Here is a 16,812-nt window from a genome sequence, read left to right on the forward strand (position 1 = left end):
CCAGCTTGACATAATTAGCTTCATATAGATCATCAATGTTTTGTGTTAAAGTGACCCCAAGATATTTCATTTTTGTTGCTCTCCAATTCAGATTATGTTTTTGTTGTATGATCTTGGATGGGGAGTAGTTGAATGTTAGAATCTGTGTTTTGGTCAAGTTAAGTTTGTATCCAGAACAAAAGCCAAACATCTCTAGTTGGTTGATTAGTATGGGAATGCATGTGTCTGGGTCCTCCAAAAAACAGACCACATCATCAGCAAAAAGTCCAATGGTATGTTTCTTTCCCCCAACCTCTATTCCTTTAAGATCTCTATTTTGCCTGATTGCTTGTGCCAGGGGCTCTATGAAAATTGCAAACAAGGTTGGGGAGAGGCAGCAGCCCTGTCTAGTAGATCGTCCCAAAATTATGCTCTCAGTCAGGCTGCCATTTATTCTTATGCTTGCGGTCAGGTTTTGGTAAAGTGTTTTAATACATCTGACAGCTTTGTCGTTAAGTCCAAATTTCTCAAGTACCTGATATAGAAAAGTCCAATTTACGCTATCAAAAGCCTTTTCTGCATCAAGGCTTATTAAGGCTGCACATGTTTTCTTTTTTAGAATATGGTTAATAATATGTAAAGTTCTCCTTATGTTATCTTGGGCTTGACGTCCCTTAATGAAGCCTGTCTGGTCTTCATCGATAATGTCACTGATAAAGTATTCATACCTTTTGGAAATGATTGAGGTATACAATTTATAATCAACATTGAGTAGTGATATGGGTCTATAATCTGAGCAAGTATCACTGTTATTTTTCTTGGGAATCACTGATATCACAGCTTCTTTCCAGGAGGGGGGCATTTCACCATATTCAAGTGTATAGTTGAATGATTTTTCGAGTAGAGGTACAAGCTGTATATTAAATTTTTTGTACCACTCGGAGGATAGACCGTCACTGCCGGGAGATTTGTTTGTTTTTAGTTTATTTATTGCTTTCTCTATCTCTGCTTTTGTGATGGGTGAAGTCAGATGATCATTTTGATTTTTTCCAATTGATGGTAAGTCCAGTTTCTCAAGGGAAGCTTTCATTTGGTCGGTGTCAGCAGAGGGAGGCTGGCTGTACAAGTCTCTATAGTAGTTCATAAACTGAGTTCCAATCTCTTTGGGATCATGAATTATTTGATTCGTACTTGTATCCCTTATCTTGTGAATTGTCCGATCTGCTTGCTGTTTTTTTAATCGTTTTGCCAGTAATTTGGTTGCCCTTGGTCCCACTTCATAATAGGATTGTTTTAGAAATCTAGTCTTCTTTTCAATTTCTGTGGCTAGTATTTTATCTATATTATCCCTAATTTCCTTAAGTTTTGGGAGTAGTGAGGGGTCTTGTGTGGTTTTGCGTTGCTGTTCAGTTATAAATAGCTTCTCCTTTTCCTTTTTATAGACCTCCTCTCTGTTTTTTTTAATTGCTGCTGTCTTAGCAACCAGTTTTCCCCTTATAACTGCTTTAAAGGAGAATTCCGGCTATTTTACAAACATATCCCATCTGTTGGAGACCAAGGAAAGTTGGCCAAAGGGAAAAATGCGAGAAATTTTTCCAATTGCGCTGATTTCCATGAAAGCGGGCTCTATCGGGCAAGCTTTTAACCTTTCCTGAGGCTCTTAAAGGACAAGACCGTTTTTTTGACATTGGGCCCTTGATTTCACATTATAACATGATGTTCTACTCACCCCTGCTTGTTGTTGGTAATTTGGAGCTGTTCCGAAGATATTCGAGAGGCGTCTGGCTGCTCTCTTGAGATATTCGGCCATGAAACGGTTTCCTATGGGCAAGCTTATACAGGCACAAACTATGCTGTTTATAATTTATTAATTACTGTACACTAGCACTGATAACGTGGAGGTGCGTCGCTTACTTAAAAAAATCCGGGTTACTGTAATTTTGAATTTTTGTCGTAAAGTGGGTGTTACTGACGTCATCGTCGTGCTACTACCACAGACAGCCCACAGACCCACTTTACGACAAAAATTCAAAATTACAGTAACCCAGATTTTTTGAAGTCATGCACAGTCATGTGACACGTCATGACATCAAGGCGAAAATGGCGATCGATTAATTTGTGCGCACGCCTGTGGAACACGGAAGCTGAGAAAGGTAAGTGCGCTGTTTTTGAAATCTCAAAATGTATAATGTCTGTGCTAGCTAATGGTATGGTTAGCCCCTGGTTGAATTGTATTGCTGCTGACACCACGGCCAATTCGGTAAAAAGTATTTTGATACACGTTAAGAGCCTCAGGAAAGGTTAAAAGCTTGCCCGATAGAGCCCGCTTTCATGGAAATCAGCGCAATTGGAAAACTTTGCGTAGCGGGCATGAAAATTTCTCGCGTTTTTCCCTTTGGCCAACTTTCCTTGGTCTCCAACAGATGGGATGTGTTTGTAAAATAGCTGGAATTCTCCTTTAAGAGTATCCCAGAAAATAACAGGGGTAACCTCTCCATTGTCATTTTCATTTTGATAGGTTATGATGTCCTTCTTAAGTTCCTCCACATTTGATTCGTTATTTAGTATTCCCACGTTTAGCCTCCATAACGTATATTTCTCCTGCACTTTCAAATTGACTTCAAGGTGAACCGCACAGTGATCGGATACATCTGCTTGTTGGATTTCACACTTCTTTACCCTATATATATCATTCTTATTCATAAAGAAGTAGTCGATTCTAGCATAGCTGTTGTTAGGGGGTGAATAATATGTGTAGTCTCTTTTAGAAGGATGTAACTCCCTCCATGTATCAACTGTCCCAAATTGTTTAAGTGTTCTCTTGACCATTCTCGTGCCATGGTTGGTATGTTTATTCTTGTTTGTCGTGTCTAGATTACTATTCATCACAATATTAAAGTCACCACCACATATTAATATTCCTTCCATTTCTAAAATCATGGTATCAAATAAGATTTTAAAGAATTGTTTTGCACTATTAGGTGGAGCGTATACATTTACCAGTGTCACCATTTCGTTTTCCTTTCACAATAATAAATCTCCCTTCTTTATCACTAATTTTTTTGATACATTCAAATTTCACTGAGTTGGGGATTAGTATGGCCACACCTCTTCTACATCCATGGCGGAATGAACAATAAAATGAGTTGCTATAGCCAAACCTCTTAAGCTTTTCACTTTCCAGACTAGACAGGTAAGTTTCTTGTAAAAAAAATAATCTGTGACTTATGCTTCTTTAATTTGGTCATTACCTTCTGACGTTTCACAGGGTTATTTAAACCATTAATATTCAACGACAGTATTTTAACATTATACTCTATCATTTCTAATGAGTTTGTGAGGCAATCCAACTCTGAACATAAAAAACATAACCAAAGAACAACAGTTGAACATTGAACGATGTGGCTTCCAAAAAGTAGATGTTATCCATCCCTTGTGGTCCCTGTTGGTGGGAGGAGGGTTTAGTGCCTCACTGTGATAGGGGCCCTCCCTAGTTGTGAGAAAAAACCCACAAATACTAGAATTGTCCAACATTTAGTGCTTGCTACCAAACACTCCCTCTTATCGGTTATATTGATCTATAAACTTAAGTCGTGAGTCATGATATCCTATATGGCCCAGATTTGCGTGCACTAACACTCTATAGTACAAAAGTAAATATCCTTTTTCAGTAAAAAAATACTAAGTGTTTGTGTTCACCCGGCGACGTAGCCTATATCCTTTCATCCATTGCAGTTTCCTTGGTCTGTTTCTCGTCTGAACTCAGTCAGCCTCTCCTTTGCACGCTGAGCTGCGCTGTCTGAAGTGCTGGTGATGCGTTTCCATGGCATCGCTGCGCTCAGTCGCTCCTGATTCCGCGTCGGTTTAGGTCTCGTGCCTATCATCAGACCAGAGTCCCAGTGCACCCGCATCTTCGTGTAGGGTGTCTGGTACCGGATCCCCTTCTCCCTCAGAGCTGCTTCGATGGGTCCGTATGTCTTGCGTCTCTCCATGACGTCTGTCGCGTAGTCGTTATCAAAGTACAGTCTTTTGCCGTTGATCTCAATCTTCTGTTGCCATGCTTTCCTTAGAACTGTCTCTTTAACGTAAAACTCCAAAAAGTTAACAATTATTGACCTCGGGGAAGAGGCGGCAGCTGGCTTTGGGATCAATGCTCTGTGTGCCCGCTGGACACGGAGCTCGAGTCCTTCAGGCAGGGCTAGGTTGCGTTTAAACAACTCGTTAACAAACTCAATGACAGACCTTCCTTCTTTTTCTTCTGGAACCCCGTAAATTCTGATATTATTTCTTCTTGAACGGCTCTCCAGATCGACAACTTTGTCCCGCATCTGCGTGTTTTCTTTCACCACCGCCAGTAGCGTTTCTTTCATCTCCAAGCAGGCCGACTCCATATCAGCTATTCGGGTTTGTGCTTCAGCTATGTTAGCATTTTGGCTATGGAGCTCCTGCAAAACTTCACCTTTAAACTCCGCAAGGTCGTCTTTCAAAACTTTCTTGATGTCGTTTTTAAATTCGTCCAGGTCTCGTCTCATTCCTTGTTTAAAGTCTTTTAACTCTGTATGAAGCATTGTTAGAGCTTGAAGCAGAGCGTTCTGGTCAGTGCTAGCTTCACCTAGCATTGTTTCTCCGTTGTCGTCGTTTCCTGTGTCACGACCTGAGACACAGTTCGGATGGACCCAATCGCACGACTCAGTGAGGTAATCCAAAAGGTATTTATTTTCCAGAAAAAACCAAAGACGCTCTCAAAGAGGATGACAAAAATAATTCAAACTTAGAATGCACTCACGCTTGACATTAACTTGGTTAGGGACAGAACAAGACCAGACATCCCAAGTTCCAAAAACTCGTTTCAGGGAGATGCTTATCGAGCCCCCCCCCCGGCCCTATATTAAATTAGGGATTTTTTAAAAGGCTTAGACAGGCTGGATATAGATGGTTAGATACTGTAGCTGGCTAGTTAGATATGGCCTTCACAATTTAGTAACTAAATGTGTTTGATACTTTAAATAAGTCTTTGATACGTTTTGCTTTATTTTATAACAGCATAACCTACAGAAATAAAATGCAGATGATGGCGCGTTCAACTTAGCCTACCTCCACATGTTTTACAGTCATTAAGTCCGCCGTGGGCAATACTGAAGTGACTACTGCATACAGTGCACCTTGCACGGTGTCATCATTCTTCACCTTCACTAGGCATGGATATACTTTAGTATATTCTGCTGTAAAATGAGTCTTATATTTTCGTTTTTTACTCAAGGATTCACCCTCTGCCATTTGGCAGACTGTCAGAGAGTAAATCGAAGCCCTCCCACACCGAACGTTATTGGCTTATTTTGCTGACTAAACCAATCAGCGCGCCCTCTGACAAGCAGTCGCCCTGAACGCTCGTTGAACAGAGCATCGCTTTGGACAGATACGCACAGGTTTCACAAGCAACCTCTCCCCACACCCCTCTCTCTCTCTCTCTCTCTCTTGCCTGCGCAGTCAAAACGCGCATGGTGCACGAGTTATTGTATTGCCTGCACGCTCTTACTCGCATTGAAAAAAAAAAAAAAAACACTCCCTCGCATAGTCTAAAATCCGGGATATTTTATCCGACTCGCGGGCATCCGTGATTAACTATCAATATCAGGGAGACTCCCGGAAGTTCCGGGAGACTTGGGATGTCTGCAAGACAAACTGACAACCAGACAAAGGGAGACAAAGACTATTTGAACATGAGGTAAGGGGACACAGGTGGAACCAATCAGGGGCGGGGTTGACAATCACAAAAAGGGAAAGCACACAAGGGGAGGAAGTCAGGATCTGAAACGAGAGGGGAAAACGTGCAAAATAAAACAGGAAGTGCATGACAGGACTGGACATGAGTGACTTGACTAAACTAAAACATACAGGACCCACACATGAAACTAAACAAGACATGACATAAACATGATTAACAAATTTGACGAGACATAACACAGCAGACTCGATCATTTCAGGGTTTTGTTGTGTATCACTCACATTATTGTTCATCATCTGACTCCTTAGCTTTCTCCCTCCGTCCACGCTTAAATTGAAAAAATATCAGTGCTATTTATATTGATAGGAGGTACTTTGTTCAAACCGACTTGCAGGAGCTCGTTATTATGCGGCCATCTTGTTGTAGCGCTGCACCGGAAGCCCTCGTCTGTAAATCTTTATCTCCATACTGCTATCTTGGCCAGGACACTCTTGGAAAAGAGATACGTAATCTCAATAAGGCTTTTCCTGTTTAAATAAAGGTTGAATAGAAAAAATAAAACAGGAAACTAGACAATATTTGTTTACCACAGCAAGTAGCAAACCCTGTAAAGAAGTTTAGGTCAGGTAATAACTGTGTTCCTTTTCATGAGTCTCCCCCAATTTTTTAATGAACACATCCACTGGCAAATCCCAATTAAACCATATTATATTACCTTAGTTAACACAACTTTATTCTTAAAAGTAACGGTTGTTATGATTGCTGGATATGATTCAAAGTAAACACAAGAAACTTGTGCTAAAGAAAAAAATGGACCAGACTCAGTGAATAATTCCCTATGAGGGGAGTTTCCCAGAGTCACCCCCCTAATGCCAGCCAACACTGCTCCTCACACCACAACAACCCAGCCTCTCACCAACTGCACACCAGTCACAGAGGGATGCAAACCCTGGTTCGGGTAGGGGGTAGAAATAAAAGAGGTAAAGATAAGCAGGAATGGGATTCAAACTCTGGTTCGGGTAGGGGGTAATGAAAGTATAGAGGGTGCCAGAGATGGAGGCATGACAAGTAGTGATGTTACCTCCAACACCGAAGCTCCGAAGCACGCTTCAAACTCGACAGGGTAGTTATGGTGAAGCAGTGGGCCGGAGCTCGCTTCATGTGACGTCACTGATGACGTTTCCACCACTTCACTGCTTCATTCAGACCGAGTCAGCTGACTGCTTCCAGTTGATGGGCGGAGCTTTGAACATTTGCGCGATTCAGTGTATTCAAGATGGCTGAAGCCCCGGTTCATGTCCCCGTTCTACACGTATTATACGTTATGAACAGCTCTCGTTTTTTGATATTGGGAGTTTTGGATTATTCTGTCATGGAGCAACCATCGAGGAAGCGTTCTAAAGTGTGGGAATATTACGAGCCAAACAGATCCTCGTCATACCAGCCTCCTTTGTTCCCTGTGACAGAGTATTTTCCAAAGCTGGAGAAATTGTCTAAAAAAAAAAAGAAACCGGTTGAGCCCTTCCACTGTGCAAAAACTACTTTTCTTGAATAAAAACACCTGAAGTAACACAAGCACCCTCTTTATTACACCAAGCACACTCCCAAAGAAAATATGAAAGACAAACCAAAAATGTTCACATTTTTTAAAAATTATTATTTCATGGGTAAATTACTCAATCTTTAATGAGGTACTACAAACACATATGTACAACACACATACACACATAACCAGGGGTGGAAAGTAACAAATTACATTTACTCACGTTACTGTAATTGAGTACTTTTTATGAGTAATTTGTAATTTTCTGAGTAGTTTTTGAAATGTGTAATTTTTACTTTTACTTGAGTACATTTTGACCCAAGTACTTCTACTTCGCTACATTTGAAACCCCTCACGTTACTGAGTAAAACAAATATTGATGGTGAAAAATTAAATGCCGGCGGAAATTTAAACAGCTGTCCCGGAACTGAAAGCCTAATAGCTTCTCTGCTGCTAAAACTGCGTCGACGTCACTTCCTTGATCTGGGAGCTTCAAAGTAAGATGAGGGTTGATCTACTACTGTAGACAACAAAGTATATGCTATATTCTACATGAATTTTTATGTTGTAGAGTTGTGAATTTATTTTATCAATGGAGAAATTGAGCAGCCTTGCTTTGTTGTCTACAGTAGTAGATCAACCCTCATCTTACATTGAAGCTCCCAGATCAAGGAAGTGACGTCGACGCAGCTTTAGCAGCAGAAAAGCTATTAGGCTTGTGTTGATAATAATAAACTCCTGGACTATGTACAAACTTCCAAATGCATCGTTTTGTGAGTACAGACCATATTTGTACTACTGTAGAAGTTTGGTGTAAAGGCATGTGATTTTAGTGTGGTAATTTTGGAGATACTGCCAGGATCCATTAGCGCTTGTACTAAGCTATTCAGGATAACTCAGTAACTCAGCTGATGTTCAGCCAATATCGGAAAAACTTCGGGTGGGCTACTTGGCTGGATATCACGGTTCAAATTCAATTCAATTCAATTCATTTTTATTTATATAGCGCCAAATACAACAAATGTCATCTCAAGGCACTTAGATAGTAAGTCCAATTCAAGCCAATTCATAATTCATAAAATAATCCAATTCGTTCATATAGAGCCAATTCAAAAACAATTTCCTAGCTAAGAAAACCAACAGATTGCACTGAAACTTTTTGTTTTTCGGTCCAATCTCCCGTCCTGAGCGTGCCTGAGGCGACTGTGGAGAGAAACGACTCCCTTTTAACAGGAAGAAACCTCTGGCAGAACCAGACTCAGGAAGGGTGGCCATCCGCCTCGACCAGCTGGGGTTTGAGAAAACAGAAAGGGGGGGTGGGGGGTGGGAAAGGGGGCCGCGGCGGTGGCGGCACTGTAACATCATTCAAAGGATATCTGTTGGAACAGGGAAACACGAGTTAATGACCACAATAATATCACATATACACAAAGAGAGTAAAGTGAGGAAAGGTGTGACAGATGAGGCCCCCCATCAGTCTAGGCCTATAGCAGCTTAACTATGGGATGTTTCAGGATTACCTGAGCCATCCCTATTCAAGGTAAACACAAGAAACTTGTGCTAACGAAAAAATAAATAAATAAAGGACCAGACTCAGTGAGTAATTCCCTATACTCCCTATATAGATCTGCTCCTCACACCACAACAACCATCTTTTTACAGCCACAAGCTACCTCAGCCTCTCACCAACTGCACACCAGTCACAGCGGGGTGGGGATGCAAACCCTTGTTCGGGTAGGGGGAGAAATAAAAGAGGTAAGATAAGCGGGAATGGGATTCAAACCCTGGTTCGGGTAGGGGGTAATGAAAGTATAGAGGGTGCCAGAGGTGGAGGCAGAACAAGACACACTAGCAGACACACTATCAGATTCAACAGACCTAACTATAAGCTTTATAAAAAAGGAAAGTTTTAAGCCTGGTCTTAAAAGTGGAAAGTGTGTCTGCTTCCCGGACATTTACTGGCAGCTTATTCCACAATAGAGGGGCCTGATAACTGAAGGCTCTGCCTCCCATTCTACTTTTAGAAACTCTGGGAACCTCAAGTAAACCTGCAGTTTGGGAACGAAGTGCTCTGTTAGGAAAATATCTTACAATGAGATCTTTAAGATATGATGGAGCTCGGTCATTAAGAGCTTTATATGTGAGGAGAAGAATCTTAAATTCTATTCTGAATTTAACAGGGAGCCAATGAAGAGAAGCTAAAACTGGAGAAATATGATCTCTCCTGTTAGTTCTCATCAAAACTCTGGCTGCAGCATTTTGGATCAACTGAAGGCTTTTCAGAGAATATGTGGGACAGCCCAATAATAAAGAATTACAGCAGTCCAATCTTGAAGTAACAAATGCATGGACTAGTTTTTCTGCATCACTCTGAGACAAGATGTTCCTGATTTTAACAATATTACGAAGATGAAAGAAGGCAGTCCTAGAAACCTGTTTTATATGCAAGTCAAATGATAAGTTCTGGTCAAAAATAACTCCAAGGTTCCTCACTGTAGAACTAGAAGCCAAGGAAATACCATCTAGAGTAACTATATAGCTAGACAATTTCTCCCTGAAACGCTCAGGTCCAAAGATAACGACTTCAGTTTTGTCTGAATTTAGAAGCAGACAGTTCTGAGTCATCCAGGTCTTTATGTCTTTAAGACATGCTTGTAGTCTAACCAACCTATTGGGTTCATCTGGTTTTATAGATAAGTACAGCTGAGTATCATCAGCATAGCAATGGAAATTTATGCCATGCTGTCTAATAATGTTACCTAATGGAAGCATGTATAAAGTGAAAAGAATCGGTCCAAGCACAGAACCCTGGGGAACTCCATGACTTACTCTGGTGTGTGAGGAAGATTCTTCATTTACAAGAACAAACTGAAATCTATCAGATAAATATGACTTAAACCAGCCTAATGCAGTTCCTTTAATCCCAATAACATGTTCAAGTCTGTGTAATAAGATACTGTGATCGACCGTATCAAATGCAGCACTGAGATCCAACAGGACAAGCACAGACACAAGTCCCCTATCAGAGGCTAAGAGGAGATCATTGGTAACTTTCAGCAGTGCAGTTTCTGTGCTATGATGCACTCTGAATCCTGACTGAAACTCTTCAAACAGATTATTTCTGTGTAAGTGATCACAAAGCTGAGCTGCAACTATTTTTTCAAGAACTTTAGACATAAAAGGGAGATTGGATATAGGTCTATAATGAGCCAACACTTCTGAATCAAGAGGAGGTTTTTTAAGTAAAAGTTTAATTACAACAACCTTAAAAGTCTGAGGTACATATCCTGTCAACAAAGACAGATTGATCAAATCCAATATGGAAGTGTCAATTAATGGGAAAACCTCCTTGAACAGTCTGGTTGGAATTGGGTCTAAAACACAAGTTGATGGTTTAGAAGAGACTATTGCTGTCGTTAGTTCAGAGAGATCAACTGGACAGAAGCCGTCTAAATATAAATCAGGTTCTAAAGATACCTCTAAAGCTGCTGTACTTGATGATACATCACTGATAATAGTGGGAAGGACTCCATCAATCTTCTCTCTGATAGAAACAATTTTATTAATAAAGAAGCTCATGAAATCATCACTGCTGAGAGTTAAAGGAATAACTGGCTCAGCAGAGCTCGGACTCTTAGTCAGACTGGCTACGGTGCTGAAGAGAAACCTGGGATTGTTCTTATTCTCTTCTATCAATGATGAATAATAAGCAGTTCTAGCTTTACGAAGGGCTTTCTTATACATTGTTAAACTATCTTTCCAGACTAACTGAGACTCTTCTAAATTAGAGGAACGCCACTGTCTCTCCAGCTTTCTTGCAGTCTGCTTTAAAGCACGCAGCTGTGAATTATACCAAGGAGCCAACCTCTTCTGACTGATTACCTTCCTTTTCAGAGGGGCAACATTGTCCAGTGCTGTACGCATTGAAACTATAGTGCTGTCAACAAGAGAGTCAAGTGCTGCTGGAGTAAAGTTTAGGTAGTCGTCCTCTGTCATATCTGCACATGGCAGTGAAGAAAAGGATGATGGAATTAATTCTTTAAATCTGGTTACAGCATCCTCTGATAGACACCTTCTATATGTACATTTCTTCTCAGAAACTGTATAGTCAAGTAATGTAAACTCAAAGGTTATCAGAAAATGGTCAGATAAGACAGAGTTATGAGGGAACACTGTTAACTGTTCACTCTCAATGCCATAAGTCAGCACAAGAACAAAGGTGTGATTAAGGCAGTGAGTCGGTCTGTGAACACTCTGAGAAAATCCAGTAGAGTCTAATATAGAATTAAAGTTCATATTGAGGCTGCCATTTTCAACATCTACATGAATATTAAAGTCACCCACTACAATGACTTTATCTGTACTCAGCACTAACTGGGATAAAAACTCTGAGAATTCAGACAGAAACTCAGAATAAGGGCCAGGTGGACGATACACAACAACAAACACAAGAGGTTTCTGGGATTTCCACTTTGCGTGGGAAAAACTGAGAATCAGAGATTCAAAAGAGCTCAAACTAATCTTGGGTCTGGGACTGATTAGTAACCCTGATCTGAAAATAGCTGCCACTCCTCCTCCTCTGCCTGTGGTTCCAGGAACGTGAACATTTAAACAGTCAGAGGGAGTTGCTTCATTAATGCTAACATGATCCTCCTGCTGCAGCCAGGTTTCTGTAAGACAAAATATATCAATATGATGATCACAAATCAACTCATTCACTAACAGAGACTTCGAAAGGAGATATCTGATATTCAGCAGACCACATTTAATAGTTTGATGTTTTTGTTCAGTTAAAGTTTTTGTTTTAATAATTTCTTTTTGCACAAGAGGATTTGCTCCTTTTGTGTTAATCGATTGGGTGGGTAGCAGCAGGTGGGAAGCTGCAGAGAAGTGTGTAAGACTACAACTCTGCAAATGACCCCAGGGTGAATCTACTCCGAACCATCCCTTCCTCAGCTGCCTGTGAGAGGCTTTTTAGTTCAGCCGGGTTGCTCTTCACAGCAAAGAGAGCAAGACTTACAGCAAAAAACTTCGAAAATCAGCTGCTGCTGAAATTGAACAAGAGCTTTTCCGGTCTAAAGTTGTAGATTATGGGCAGATTTGTGGGATCCTGTGGGCACTTACTTTAAAATTGTGGGATCCTGTGAACGTTTTGTTTTATTTTGAGATGTGGGACTCTGTGGCATTTTAGTTTGATTTGTGGTATCCTGTGGGCACTTAATTTTGTGTGCATTTTGTTTTTTTAATACTTTGATTGTAGTTTAAATTTCTTTATTCTTATCATAGTGTTGTCCGTTGGACAGTAGGACTGAAAATTGTTTGCACTTTATGGTACAAGTTGTGACTGTCCTTGTGAGGAAGTATGTTCCTGAGCCCAGTTGATCTTTTGCAAGTGTGGATGTGCACTTTAATACACCTCGAAATCGATTAAAACAACTTGTACTGAATTTGATTCATGACTCATCCTTTTTTGCATTAAGAAACTGAAAGTAATTAAGTAACTTTTACTCAAATTACATTTTAAATGATGTAATTTTGTACTTTTACTCAAGTAAATTTTGAGATGGGTAATTTTACTTTTACTCTGAGTAGAATTTAGGCAAAGTAAAGATACTTTTACTTAATTACAATTTTTCAGTACTCTTTCCACCTCTGCACATAACTGTTATTATAGTGTTATTATATACACAAGAGATACATCACATTCGCAGGGCTTCATTTGGTGCAACAATCGCGACTGCCAGTAGATGTCACCCAAGGGAATTGAATGAAGCTTCGGGTAGTGAACCACTTTATGACACAATGGTTCAAAAAAGATTCAATGCTTCAAAAAGCCTAATTTTGCCATCACTAATGACTAGACACACTAGCAGATTCAGCAGACAAACTCATCTAAACAAAGCCATACAACTCACTCAAAGCCAACTCACCCAAAATGGCCGCCTGGTTTCAAAAGGCTCACATGGGCCGCACCCTCCCCCCTTAATATCTTGAACTTCTTTTTTGCTTTTTCCAAATGTCTGTTTACCCTAAGTGCTCCCACTGCTGGGCCTCCAGCTACTATTGCTTCTTCTAATCCAAATCCACTGACTGGACTTTACTGCCTCATCTGACACTTCCTTCACTATTTTCCTCACACTCCGTGTCCACTTACACCCAGCTCCCTCAACAATGAGACAACAGACTTTGCAACAAATCCTCTACATCCTACTTCCACTGGACAGATTCTAACTTTCCATCCTCGCTGCTCTGCTTCTGCCCCCAACTCCACATATCTAAGCTTTTTCCTTTCATATGCTTCTGATACTAATTCCTCCCAAGGAACAGTCAGCTCTATGAAATAGACTCTGATCCTACCCCTAGACCACAAAACTATATCAGGCCTTAGATTTGTAGAGGCTATCTCCTGGGGAACAACAAGCTTATTTCCTAAATCTACCTGCATCTCCCAATCACAAGCATCCTCCAAGCTGCCGTGCCTCCTTATCGTCTTATTAACTTTCTCCCCCTCTTGAACAAACTGAATTGCCACTCTCTTCACCTTAGACCCTCCTGAGTTTACCTGCCTTCGTTTATCTTGAATACCTGCAGCTAAGCTTCTTAATACTTGGTCATGTCGCCATGTATACCGGCCTTGTGACAGACTAACCTTACAACCTGACAAAATATGCCTTAGAGTTGCAGAGAACATAACGAACATAACGGGTCTCCATTTACCCAGAGTTTTAGGTTCTGGGGAGTTGGCAATACATCATATGTTGCCCCTATCAAAAATCTAATACTCCTTTCCCCCATACTCCACAGCTCTTTCCAACTAAGCTTTTTCTTCTCTACACCTTCCCAATTCACCCACCGTCCCTGCTTAGCCTGAGCCACTGCCTTTGCACACCTTAACATTTCCTCCTGTCTACGAACCTGCTCAACAACTAGCTTTCTCTTCTCCTTGGGACCTGCTCTACTCCACACTGGTTTCCCTGGGCCAAGCCCCAAGCCTCCCCGGCCTATTTGCACATTACAATGAAATCAAATGAAAAATGACTTTATTTATCCCCCAAAAAAAACTATATTGTCGCAGTCTTTTTTTTCCATCATAAGCTTTTATTATATACAGTTATTGCTGCTTGTAGAAAGGATCCCCTGTACCTTTCTGTATTGCAGTGGAACGGATGAAAAGCCTGAAACTGATCACATTCAAGTTGTTTAGACATTTTGTCATGTAGAGGATGGTCAGTGTTGTTTAACCAACTTGTGCAGCATTTTTCCTTTTACAATCAGTTCCAGAGCAGTCCCCAGCACAGAGCCAGCCTTCTTTATCAGTTTGTTCAGTTTCTTTGAGTCTCTGGTTCTGATGCTGCTGCCCCAACAGATGCTGCAAAGCAGACTGTACTCTCCACCACAGCTTTATAGTAGATATGCAGCATCTTGATGCAGACGCTGAAGGACCTTAGCTCCCTCAAAAAATACAGTCTGTTGTGTCCTTTCTTAAAGATGAAGTGTTGCATTTCCAGTCCAGTCAACTGTCCAGGTAGACTCCCAGGTATATGTTTTACTCAACCACCTCCACCTCGTCACCAAGGATGGAAACAGCGTTTAGCTTCTTCTTGGTCCTCCTAAAATCCACAAAAAGATGAGGTGATTATTTCCACACCATGCCGCAAAGTGATCAATCAGTTCCCTGTACTCAGCCTCTTTTCCATCCCTGATACAACTGCAGAGTCATCTGAATATTTCTGGAGATGACAGGACTCTGAGTTGTACTGGAAGTCCGAGGTGAACAGAGTGAAGAGAAACAGTCAGAGTACAGTGCTGCTGACCACCTTCTCACACAACCCTTCAGTCTCAATCCAGGTGGTTGTGGAGGTACCTACCTGTGTTTTCTGCCATCTATCTATCTATCTATCTATCTATCTATCTATCTATCTATCTATCTATCTATCTATCTATCTATCTATCTATCTATCTATCTATCTATCTATCTATCTATCTATCTATCTATCACACAGACAGTAACCTCAAGGTCCGTCAGCACAAAGTGCTTTCTTTGTCTTAATTTCTATCTCAAACAAAACAAACTGATACAAAACTTGTTGATAAGATAAAATACACTAAATGACTTTGTACATTTTACCTCTATTAATGACTGATGAGAAAAATAGTGCAATACTAGTGTCCCTTTGACATAAATATGTTTTTTTTTTATTTAATTTTTATTACAATATAAGATAAAATATAATAATACAAGTAACACTACAAGATCAACATCTACATAGATACATAAATATTGTAACTATTCCACTTCATTTAATCAATTAATCTCAAATTTCAAGAGGGAATATCTAGATGGTCCTCTGCTGCCACCACCAGGAACTTTACCGGAACTTTGGGCAAACTGGTTTATCCTACTTAACAAACCATGTTATATTAAATGTCTCAAACAACTACACTCATGTTATTATATAAGAAAATACTACTACATATACACTTAATGAAAAAAACCTGAAATTAAATAATAGTTAAACAAGCAATGAAATAGATTGTGCATATATGGGATATTATTTGTGTCACACAACAAAGTAGAGGAGTGCTTAATGTGTTATTGCTTGCCCTTCTTTACTGATTGGGAGACTTTGGTTTAGAGTCGCTGTCTGTAAAATCCAGGAGTGGCAATTGTTATTAAACTCTCTCTGCCCACAACGAAATTTCTGTATGAGGTGAAATATGACCCTTGTCCTTAGATTGGAGACATTAGGCATACTGACTTGCAAAACTGTTCAAATATGATGAGTAGATAGTGTCTCTGAAAGAGGCTGCATTTACATATGTGAAAAGAACTTATGCTCTGATGTTTGACCAAAGTTGGTGATGTACATACTGCCACTTATGTGTGTGTGAGAAAAATGCAGTGAAAAGAAGACAACTACAAACTAAATGTTTTTTTGTTGGTTATGGGCTATTATCAAACATATTATCCCTTTATTTTTGTGTAGAAAATTAACTGTTGCTGAGATTGTGTAAATTGGACCCTCACAACACAGCATGAATACCTAATACTAATGTGCTTTGTGACTACTGAAACTGTTGTGATGATGCAATGAATTATGAGAGCAACAGCATAATGGAATCTGTGGCAGGTGAACGCGAAGACTAAGACATTTGTGAAATTTAAAAAAAAAAGGCCTTGTAGTCACTATACTGTACCATGAAAATGTATTGAAACTGAACCGTCTATTTAATTTCAATTCAATTCAATTCAGCATCATTTATATATATATTTATATACTTCACCAAAATGGATTGGCGCAACAACCTCATTACTGTTGATGAAGCCCCAATCTGTATGTCCATCTTCTGCTCCAATTTACCAACACTTGGAACAAGTGAGCAAGACCGAGATACATGAATTCCATCACTTGAGACAAGGACCCATATCCAACTTTGGGAGCACTTCACCCTTTTTGGGTTGAGAAAATTGGCCTCAGACTTGGAGGGCCTGACTCTCATCCCACTGCTTCACCGCTGTCTGTGAACTGCTCCAGTGTGGGCTGAAGGTCATGGCCTGAAAAAG

The sequence above is a fragment of the Odontesthes bonariensis genome, chromosome 19 (genome assembly GCF_027942865.1).
Source record: "Odontesthes bonariensis isolate fOdoBon6 chromosome 19, fOdoBon6.hap1, whole genome shotgun sequence".
Taxonomy (NCBI): domain Eukaryota; kingdom Metazoa; phylum Chordata; class Actinopteri; order Atheriniformes; family Atherinopsidae; genus Odontesthes; species Odontesthes bonariensis.